Genomic DNA, 11,760 nt, shown 5'->3' with positions numbered 1-11,760 from the left:
CAGGTCCAAAACCAGGATGTTGAAACACTGTCCCTCACTACTCCCCACCTTAATCAAGGCATCACCATTCACCCAATTGCACAGGGGGCAAAATACAACCTCAGAGGCTATCTTGAATCCCTTCTTTTTCTCATTCCTTACATTTAATCCACCAGAGACTTCTACCATCTCTGTCTTCAAAATAGTCCCCAAATCTTTCTACTTCCCCCTCGCTCTGTAGCTCTCATACTTTTCCATGTCATCACCATTCATTGTTTGGACTGTTACAAAGACCACTTTTCTAAACTCAGTGCTGCCATTCTCACACCAATTTATTTACCACTGGGTGGTCAGAATAATGCTTTTAAAAATGTAAGTGGTTTACCACATGTCATGATTTTTCACAGAAGTAGAAATCGAAAAGTATAACAGAACTCTAAATCCTCGTGATGCTGACATCGCATGTAATCTCGTCCTGGCCGTTTCTTCCACCGTGACCTTCCACTTCTTCGCTGGCTTATGTCGTTGACCGCTTTGTGGTATCTCCAACATGTCCATCACGCCCCACATCAGGGGCTCTCACCCACATGACTTACGCAGTTTTTCCATCCTCAGTTCATTCTCATGCCTGTCCCTTCATCTCAGAACACTCTAAAATAGTAACATCTATCATCACGCACAGCTCACTCACTTATTTTTATACTCACTCCCATGAACTTCATTGGATTATTTGCTGTAACCCCTACATCAAGAACAGTGCCTCACATAAGGAAATTCAATATTTATTAAAATATTAAGTAAATAAAAACTAAATACGTTTCATGTAACAGATAGGTTTTTTTTCATAGGAGCCACATGGTGAACTATGTTTACAGTAAGTGATTTTTCTTCTGAAGCATAGTATTTGACAGGTATTGGGAGGGGGGCCTTGAAATAAACCAGTGTATCCAGTATCAATATCTAGAAATCATTAGATAAATAAAATACTCATTTTAATTATTAATTGACTGCCCTTGTTAGGAAATGTAACATGTAAAAATAATAGTCTATGTGACTATTATATAATGAGCATTATAGTGACAGCCAGCATCTCTTTGGCTCTCTTCTCTTGACACTAAATGGCTGTAAAACTGTTTTTGCATACTTGCGGAGGCAGGAGGCTGAACCAAGGGCTATGGATACCGTTGTCTTATTTTCATTATATTTCCAAGGATACAAAGCCAAGAACAACTGTGTAACTAGAATTGACTTATAGACCAGAGGAGAAACGGATTCTGAAGAGAAATAGCTCCATTTTACATATATAACTAAAAAGGAACATCAATATTATCATGCACAGTAGGTTTTACAATTATATCATGAATCAAACAACCACATGGCAAGTCGCATGTGTGTCACACTGAAAAATGTATCTCTACCTATATAATGATCCTATGTTATGCAACAATAACCACATGCCTCTGACCCAACAAGGAAGTGATTTTAAAGTCGCTGACCATTGGATCATGTAGCTTTAGATGATGCAAATACAATGAGCTTCCCCAAATTTTCTGTTTACGTTTTATGATCTAATGATGTCTTGCAAAATATTTATATTTGATTCAGTGAAGTTATTGGAATATCAAGCAATTATTTCTCCATCTCATGAAGAAAATGATATTTACACTCATATAAATGAGTAGAAAACAAGTAACATGGCCATTATTTTGAAAAACATCAAGTTACCTTTTTTGAACTAATGGATATTTTAGATTGAAATCATAAAAATTTTTACCAATGCAGTGTTTGATTATAACTTTTCTAATTAATGATTCTTCCCCTGTTTCCTATGATAATAGATTCATTTTGCCTTTTCTAGAAAGTCATGTAAATGATAGCTTATAGTATGTGCTCCTTTGCATGGAACTTATTTTGCTTAATGTAGTGTTTTTCAGATCCATTCATGTTCTTTGGAACATGACTTTGTTCCTTATTTATAAGTAGTATTCCACTTTATGAACACACCAAAATGTATTTATCCTCATGTTGATAGAGGATCAGCTCTGACCCAATCTTCCCTATTAGGGACAAAGCTGTTCTGAGCATATTAATACAAGTCATTTTGTGGCTATGTTTTCATTTCTTTGGGGCAAATACTTCGGATTAACTGCTGGGTTACAGGGCACATACATGTTTAACTTGAGAATAAAGTATCAAATGACCTTACAAAAAGATCATAACACCCTATTCTCCTACCGGCAATGTTCACATGGCTCGTTGCCTCCTATCTTCACCAATATTTAGTTTTGACAGTCTTTGAAAATTTATCCATGATAGAAGTGAAATATGGATTTTCAAATATTCGGGAGTTTCACAATATCTGCTAGTTTGTGATTTATAATTTATAATTGTGCTATCAAGTGAGAACCTATATGTTTGACTATTGGAAATTTATTTAATTTTTTCATGGGTCAGCATATGTTCTTTCCCTAAGTGACTGAGACATCCAAAGGAAAAAATCTGTTAATACATGGATTTCTGCTTTGATCCATACAAAATGCAACACCAGTCAGAATCAACCAACTTGATCAAATTGACATGTATAGGACTCTACACCCCAAAACTTAAGAACACTGAATGTTTCCACGTGCACTTATTGGGGTTTCTGTTGGGTAATGCCCAAACCTCACCCTAACTAATACCAACATCTATTAAAAGACAAGCAAATACATGAATAGCATTTGGCTCCTGCACACTTTAAAACAAAGCTGATAAGAATTAAATCAATGTGTTATTAATGCTTTTTTCTTTCTTACAAGGTGTGCCTGCTTTTCCCTAATTCCTATGCTCAGAAACCCATTTACTTCTTTCTGGGGAGAGTTACTTAAGTGACTATGTTCTGAGCCTTTCTCTGCTCCAGTCTCATCCCTCTGCCCATCTACAATCATGGCAGCTATTCAGTATTTCCTCCAAAATTGTCCCCACCCCCGTCAGTCTAGCTGGTGGGCAGGCATGATTCCATGGCACACATCACTGTGCATTGTGTCTCCATCCCACAATTCCAGGCTTTATGTCTCTTAAACCCAGATTTCTCATCTGCTGCTTCCTGGTTTCAGTGCTCCCTGGAAAGCGTCCAATGCTAGAATTCACAAAAGCAGTCTGAACATTTTAACTCTGGTCACTTAAAGTTGTTTATTTTCAGTTGAGTATCATAAACAACTTGGGTCAAGCAAGGGAGGCATGAATTCAAGCCATTGAAACAACTGCTCCTTCATTTCCCAACAGTGTGTTGTGATCGTCTCGCAGAGATGGCACAGACTCTGGGGACATCTGCTTTCCCTGTGATTTCCCAGCATGCCCCTCACATTCATGTAGCCACTTGTGTCAGCAATATTTTGCTGTCTTGAGCACAGTCACTAAAGTTATTCTAATGCAACGGAATCAAATGTAGTCAGGGGGTGGAAGGAGGAGAGGTGTGTGTCTCATAACTAAGGTTATACCTACGGATTTCATAGATTTCATTTTGTTTTATGGATGAGTTTTCCCATCATACTTTTCAATTAGTTATTGTTTGTTCAAATAAGAAAAAATTTCAATATATTGAGATCTCTTTTCTAATTTAGTGAATTTCTTCTATAAACTGATTCATATTTTTCCTGTTTCTCTTGATTTTCTTGGGAGACAAGCCTATTCAGTACAAACGATTGCAGATTTCTTCTTTTACCTCTAAGAATTCTCATACTGCATTGGGCAATATTTCCAACCTCAAGTGACAATCAACATCGTTCTTTGGTTCATGACTTTAATGGAAATGTTTTAAAAACTATAGAAATAAAATCTTGTAACAATATAAGTAGAATACATAGGGCAAAGGAACATAAAAATAAACGACTATATCTGAGGAAACTAATTTATCACAATTTCACATACTGTAAGAATTTCTGCATTCTATCTGTTTAAAAAAAAAACTAACATATACTTCTATAATCAGTCTATCATTACCAAAAAATCTTACCTGACAGTCAAAAGACATGTATCCCCCGTATCTTCTACACCAGTTGATTCTGACTTTTGTATCTATATTGGCAGTTATCACATACTTTTTGTTTTAGTTATTTCTAAATATTTATGCACTGTCACTGGATTATAAAGTGTTCAGAACAAGAAACAGTGCCTTATAATTTTAATTTTGGATTCACCACAGAATCTAGCTAAATGCCTTGTAATAGTAGCTATTCAATATGTGTTCACAATGGAAAATATTGTATGTTGTTTATTTTGCAAAATTCAAATGAGTCACATTATCGTGATTATCATCAGCAGCATCTTTCTTTCAAAGTATGTTGGTAAGTTAATCTTCTGTGACTCCAGATGGTTCTGCCAAATTCTACAAAAACACAACTGTGACAAAGGTGGAAAGGGTAGCAACCTTTACTTGGCTGTTTATCTCTTATTAGATTACCTTCTTTTAAAATGTGACTTGAAAATATGAGCAGATTATGGAGTTTTGAGTATTGCACAATATAGTTTTTCAAAGGTGCTCATATCTCAAATATTTCCAGACCATTTATAAATTATCAGAGCAAAAATGTCCAATGTATTAACATTATAATCTGAACAATAAATACAAGTCTCTTGTAAGGAGGTAGATTTCTTTGTCCAGGAGGCATTTATATTTCCAGAAGAGGAGCCGGCGTCTTTCTTGCTCATTTTGTCTTTTGAGTTGGAGATTTTTAGGCTCTATACCTGGCCTTCTGATAACGCCTCTCAGGGTGAATGGATATTAGAAGCAGCAGCCACTTAACAGAAGTGAAAGAAATGGAACATATTGTTCTTCCTTGTACTGAAGACTCAGAGTCGAGAAGAGTATAAAACATCTTAATTCTTCAGATTAGAAGGAATCTGTAAACTGCCTTTCATTGGCCTTATGACCTTAGAGAACTTCTTGGCAAACTACTTTATTTTGCCTTAGTTACACATGAGGAATTTGAGTTCCAATTAATGTGGCTTATCAAGTTTAATATTGAAAAGGGGAGAGCAGAGCCATGAATGATGTAAGCCTCAGTCTCCTCACTGCCAGCTCAGAGCGTTTGTGTTAAATGCAGTCCATGGAATCATACTTCCACTGTTAACCATAATTACCATTTGCTGGGGGAAAAAAAACCCAATCACTACGTTAAGTAGTTTACCGAAAGGATTTCACTGGATTTTCAAAACAACCATTGACGTATATACTGATATGTTATATGTACATGAAAACATTTATTCCAAGAAATTCTAGTCACAATGTTCCAACGTCACATAGCTATCAAGTGGGAGAGTTGAGTTACAAGCACAAGAAAAGCTTATGGATTAGAAGTTTAGAATGCAAATGAATCTGAATTAAGTTTAAATATTACTTAATTTGCAGATTTCAGTTACCGAGAAAAATTATGAAAGAAGTCCTAGGCATTCGTTATTTTGCAGCAGGACTGCCTGGAACGCATACTTTCTCAGTCCTGTGAGGCCTGCAAGCTGGAAAGTCGTTCTGCCTTCATTCTGTGGGAATAGCATTTCTAAATGTTTCCGTGCTATGCTGAGTGGGTATAAGCGAGCCAGCCACAGAACACCCCTCATCCACAGCACCCGACCAACTTGTAGCATATGGAAGCATTTCTGCACGACAGGTTATTCTGAGAGGAAAACACATGATTCATAAATACTGTCAAATAAAATATGCATTTCCAAGTGCGAGTCATAGAACACGATATATCATACCGGGGAACACAGCCCCTCCCGCCCCTTCCTGTAATCGCATCCGGGTGTAACGAACATGCTTTGCAGTCAGACCAATTTAAGTTCAAATCGAACAGCACCGTTTATGATCCCTGTGGTCTCAGGTGAGTTGCCTGACCTCTCCTGGTCCTCTTTTTATTTATCTATAAAATGTAAATAACAGGAAGTTCTATGTGGGTAGTTGTAAGATTCGAATTCCATGATATCTGGTAGGCAGTCAGCCCAGCACCTGGGTGGAGTGTTTTCAGGTCCCTAGGCTAAAGCCAGATGGGTCAGTTCAAACCCCAAAGAGGAGCGTCTCAGCACGCTTTGCAGGGGTCTTATCTAAGGGGTACACAGGGAAGGACTCAGGAGGCGGGTAGACTGTTACTCACAAGGGCCATTGGGAGTCATATCAGGAACTTGATTCCAAAGCCCAAAGCATATTCCTAACTGCTTCAGCATAAATATAAAGCAGAAAGTGTGCTTTGATGTGCATGAGTGAAAAAAATTTAAAAACCAAACAGATCTCCAAGAGGTTGTTCATATGCATTTTTTTCCTGTTTTGTTTTTTGTATTGGAATATAATTGTAACTGCTGTTGCTTAAACTAATAGCTTAGGTTGCGGGTATCTGACTACACTGTAAATTATCTCTGTCGTACACATTGGACCAATGGCAAGAGGGAGAGTAACTACCTGATCAGGGCAACTTTGAAACTAACATAAGCTAAATATTTTCTCATATATCATCTTATTTAATTTTCACAATTATGTATTCCTACTGTAAGGAAGAGAAACTTGAGGGTGAAAGATGATAAAAATCCCTCTTTATGACATGCAGACTCTAGGTGATGAAGTAGGAATTCAGGTTTATGTTATTTTAAAGACCTGCCTCTCCACCCCTGAGTGCTTCATGACATCTTCTATACATGTGCAATTATTTTCCTTAAGTTTTCACTCAAATGTAAAAATGTATAAAGGACTTTTGAGATATCTTTGTTTAAAATATTTGTTCATTTATATTTCACCAAATAAGTAGAGATCTAAATGCAACATGTTCTCAAAGATGAAGCACTAAAATTCCAAACATGCTTGTGTGGGAGTTGCTAGACCCTTGGAACAACTTTTCCCAGGGGAAAAACCCATCATTCTGATTTCTGGTCAGTCCCCGAGAGCTGATGACATCGCTGGGCAAACACAGTCCTAGGAACACAAAACCTGCCAACCAATTAGATGCTTGTTTAGGTAGAAAACACGTTTCCATCTCCCACCTGCAGTAGCTCAAACATATGTTCTCACCTGAATCCTGGGTTGGGAGCCCATCTGCGTCCCAGCCCCATCATTGGGGGCAGGGAATCAACCTCGGTCCAGCACAAACACGAATGTGAGCAAAGATGGAGCATGTATATATCAAGGGACGAGAGGCAGAGGACAGAGGATTCCCAGCTGATAGTCATATTTTTAGGCCCGATGGGTGTTCCTAAAATGTGTCTGTCAAAAACTATGACTGGAAAAATGTGAATATATCTCAGAGGATAAGAGTTCAAGATTTCAAATAAAAGTATTTGTTCCGGCAGCAGTGGCCCAGCCCTCTTTCAGAAACAGGCAGGTTCACGTGTTGATGAAGGGTTCACAGTTGGGGGGGTGGTGTGGGGTGCTTTAGTCTATTTTAGGAGCTATGTGACCCATGACCCATAGGGTGGGTCAACTAGAGCAATTTTATTATAGGTCACTGAATTTCCACTGAAGGAACATAGTGAAGCGATTGAATAGATACATAAACTAGCTGAGAAGCAACTCAAAATGGAAAAAAGACATTACTCTGAAGATTAGGGGAAACAGCCTTCTTGGTTGCGAAATAGTTGTGTCGTGGACTAAGGGACATCGAAAGCATTTCCTTTACAATGAACAGCTGTGAGCTGAAATCAGACTTGGTGTGTGCACACAAAGTTTAGCCAAGGTCTTTGTGGAGAGAATAGTCAGAACGATCCTAATGATTCAAATGAAGTAGGCTGTCCAGTTCCCAACTGCCACACCAGAAGCCTTTAGGAAAACCAGGTCACTCACACGAGCTAACACATGTAGCAATCTGTTTTTTACGGAAATTACATGTGTAAGCTTGGTGGTCAGCTCAGACCAAGGTCCTCACCTAGTCCTCTCTCTAAGATGTAACATATCCACATACCTTTCTCTATGGAAAAGTCGTCATTTGTTTAAACTGGTTCACTTGAGAAGTTGTGAAGGTTGTACTCAAGAACATTCTGGAAGGTTTCAGTTATTGGAGAGAATATAGAGGTCATTACCCTGTGGCCACATGTCTAAACATAATTAAGAAGCGGCAGAAACTACTATCATAATGTAATATGTGCAACTGGAGAACGGGCTGTCTTCACACTTATCTCCTGGTGAAGTACTATAATTCATCAGGCAAACTAGAATTGGGGAACTCACTTTATAAGTAGTAGTGTTTTACATGACTTCTTACTTTGGATTTTTTTTTTATATTTAAAGGATATATTTTTTTTTCCTTTTTGTTCTGATTGATCCTATTATTTGAAATTGCAACAGTGGGGTTAAAACCCAGGTTTTCAGTGGTATTGATACTCAGGAATTATCGATTTATTCATAAAGCATGTAATGCAGTATGTTCCAGAATGGATGAGGCAGGGAGAGTCCTCACCTCAAAGAGCCTGAAGTTTAGTTCTGAAAATCATTAGAACTGTGTTATATAACTCAAAGAAATATACAGAGTATTCAGAGAGGCCCTATCGGCAAGACCTACCTAATCCAGGCATTTCTAGTGGTATTGTTTTTTAGGTAGTAAAATCAGCATAATTGAAAAATAAAAAAATAAATAAAAAGCAAACAGAACAAACTATTAGACAAGGAGCAAGAAATCTTGAGCCTTCATTCTACTCAACAGTTAATACTCGTGTTATTAAGAGCATTACATTTAATCTCTCTGAGCTCCAGTTGTCCTAGTTCTGGTGTAGGGATTGGAAAAGATGTCTATGATTTTCTTATATAACTCATAATTCTCCAATACTAGAATTTTAGGAATCAAAGTCTTGTGAAAGAAATAGGGAGGTGGTTCATAGGTGCCTGCTTCCATCATGGCATCCAGGCACCAACCTTTTCTTCTTAAATGAGACTTCATTCAGAGCAAGCTTTCCTAGTCCCACACAAGTAAGAGATAGAAAGGTGCTGAGGAGTAGCGTCACTCGCCCTGACCCTGGTTCTCTCATTACACGCCCCTCATCTTTAGAAGGCCATTTCTGAACCCGGCTGGAGAGGACATTTATAAATTGAAAAGATGTCCTGCAAGATCCTACTCTACAACCCTTCTCCTCTCCTCTTCCCCTTGTTCTAGCCTGAGAGTCACTCACCTGAAGTAGGATGTGCTGAGTACTCGCCTTTGGTCACCCCAAGGCCACACTGCTCCTGCTCACTGCCTTAGAAGCCCCACATGTGAAGACGGAATCAACCAGGCTCTCTCCTCTGCGTTTCCCATTGGACTTTACCAGTAGTCATTCGTAGGATCAGAGGACAGGGTGGAAAAGAGGGCCGCCTCCTATTCCCCTAGTGCCTGCCTTGCTGGGCTGCAGCTGGCAAGTTGCTGGCCCTCTTTCTTTACCTGAGGGGTCTCTCAAGTAGCCACCTCCTGTAGGTGCCACTATCTCTGGGTCTGGTCCATGTAAGGAGGACAGACAAGGTGAAGACACAGGGAGAAGAGAGTGATGGAGAAGCTGAGAAGAAGCCCTGGCAGAGATCTTTCCCCCATGGCCCTCGGAAGGAACGAACCCTCCTGACACCTTGGTCTCAGCCTTGTGGCTTCCAGAACTCTGAGAAAATACATTTATGTTACTCAAGCCCCCTGATCTATGGTCCTTTGTTCTGGGAGCTTTAGTAAACTACCCAGATTCTCCTATTTGCCCCGTCAGACCTGGGGATGGTAACTGCCTTCTGTCACCGGTTTCATTAGTCCTGCACACAGATTTGTAAATATTCTCTTCTCTAAGCTGTCTTCAATTATTCCTTTTCAATGTGCCATTTTATCCTTGTGGTTCCTTGCCTAAAATATAAAAACGGAGTCTAAAATATATTTTTCTACTTTCTTCTGTTTTTCTGTAGTGCTTTCCTCCTTAGTCCTATCTTTCAGCATCCAGAACTTTCACTTAAAAAAAGAAAGAAATGGCTTTTAGGAAAAGACCTAAAGTATATGGCTGGTTAGCAGGCGTTACTATTAACATAACAAATGGTAAACAATAGCACAGGAACAAATCGCCCATCACAGAATTCCAGTTAATCAGTGTGGGGAGATGTTTGGGGGTAATGGAGCCTTCCTAGACCACTGCTATTGAAACACCAATTCTCTCACTATTGCTCGTTTCTCTTCCTTGAAACCAGAAGTACAGTAAGTCAACTCAAACAACAGACAAACAATGCAGGAATGTAGAAAACAGATATCAGTAAATAGGCTACCATCAGATATTAAAGGTTAAGAGCGGAGAGTTCAACAAAAATATTAACAAGTATTAGGTGAGACTCTAACACTAGCTTTGGGGACACAAAAGACATCAGATGTGATTTAATGGAAATCCCATTTAGAATTCCATTAAATTAATTAAATGAATTTTCTTCATTTTTAAATTGGGGAATAGATTTTGAAACTGGATTATCAGGCTAGCTGGAGAAGAAAAGACAAAATATATTACAACAAATAGTTGAAATGCATTTAAGTGAGATGAGCAACTGTGTTAGACGAATACTAGGGCCGGCCGAGTGGCTCAGTTGGTTAAGAGCTCGCTCAAGAGTGTGAGCTCTGAGCAACAGCGGTTTGAGTCCCAGCCCGAGCTGAGCTGCTGCTGAGCTTCCAACAGGTGGCAGGATCTCTCAGCTAAGAGAAGGAAGGAAGGAGGAAAGGAAGGAAGGAAGGAAGGAAGGAAGGAAGGAAGGAAGGAAGGAAGGAAGGAAGGAAGGAAGGAAGGAAGGAAGGAAGGAAGGAAGGAAGGAAGGAAGAATAAATACTTATCTTTTGATCAAACAAAAATAGCCCTGTAATTCCCAAAATAAAGAGATGGAGTTCTCCAAGGTTTATTTTTGAAAGAGATTTATAAAGAAAGTAGGTAAAATGCCATTATTTCTAAGACCTTTCAGGCAAAAGCTAAAGTGTCTTTAAAAAAATACATCCTGTAATGGTTGAAACTAAAGTTGAGATTAATTAATAAAACGCTATGGCAGAGTGTTGAACCGCCACGATACAAAATATACGCGTGTTTGGATGTTCTCAGGGAATGTATAACCTAAGATTGCTTGAAGATTTAGGAGAAGGGCTCAAAATACCTGAGTGTATTCATAATATGTAAAAGGTTACATATTAAACCTTGTTATTTTTCTTGAGAAATGCTTTCTGACATGTATAACCTACAATTCTCTATTAGTTTTTTTTTAATTTTATCAAATCACATTCAAATCAAGAAGTCATACATTTCTTACAGTATTTCTCAAAATAATTTCTGTATTCTATCATTCTCCTGAAATGAACAAATATGACCCAGTTAAATGCTCAATTTGAGTGTGTAAATGGCATTTCGCAAAAACTGATTAAAAGTCATGATAAAAGTAAAAGTGACCACATAGAAATTGCAAGGTCAAACATTTGCACTTCCATTAGGTGACTTTTGCCCAGTGAAACTGATGTCAGACTTGGCTTTCAGAACTGTTGAAGAATATATTTGTGTTATTCGAAGCCAATGAGTTTATGGTAATTTGTTGCAGCATCAATAGGAAACTTATACAAAGAAAATGTACCAAAGACGACTACAGCAATATAATAATTTTTTTAAGGAACAGGATATAAAACTAGCCTCAGAAATAGCTAGTTATCACATATGTAAACTATATTCAGATAGAAGGAATGTTAAGAATAAAAGCTCCAGGGCCAGCCGATTGGCGCGTTGGTTAGGAGCTGGCTTGGGACGCCAGCTCTGAGCAGCAGGGCCCCGGTTCGGATCCCACATGAGGGCCAGTGACACTGCCCTCTACAG

At 38.5% G+C, this 11,760-nt stretch overlaps 1 long non-coding RNA gene across 1 annotated transcript in view; it reads left to right on the top strand.

The window, feature by feature from the left end:
- The first annotated feature begins 5,773 nt into the window (after nt 1-5,773).
- The window catches only part of LOC109380423 (uncharacterized), a 144,443-nt gene continuing 138,456 nt past the window's right edge, over nt 5,774-11,760 (top strand). Inside the window, exon 1 of the long non-coding RNA XR_002123469.1 lies at nt 5,774-5,837. This is a non-coding gene — a long non-coding RNA (uncharacterized LOC109380423). The remainder of the gene's footprint in view (nt 5,838-11,760) is intronic.

Source organism: Hipposideros armiger, unplaced genomic scaffold (assembly GCF_001890085.2).
Source record: "Hipposideros armiger isolate ML-2016 unplaced genomic scaffold, ASM189008v1 scaffold_37, whole genome shotgun sequence".
Taxonomy (NCBI): domain Eukaryota; kingdom Metazoa; phylum Chordata; class Mammalia; order Chiroptera; family Hipposideridae; genus Hipposideros; species Hipposideros armiger.
This window is presented reverse-complemented; position numbering and strand designations above follow the sequence as displayed.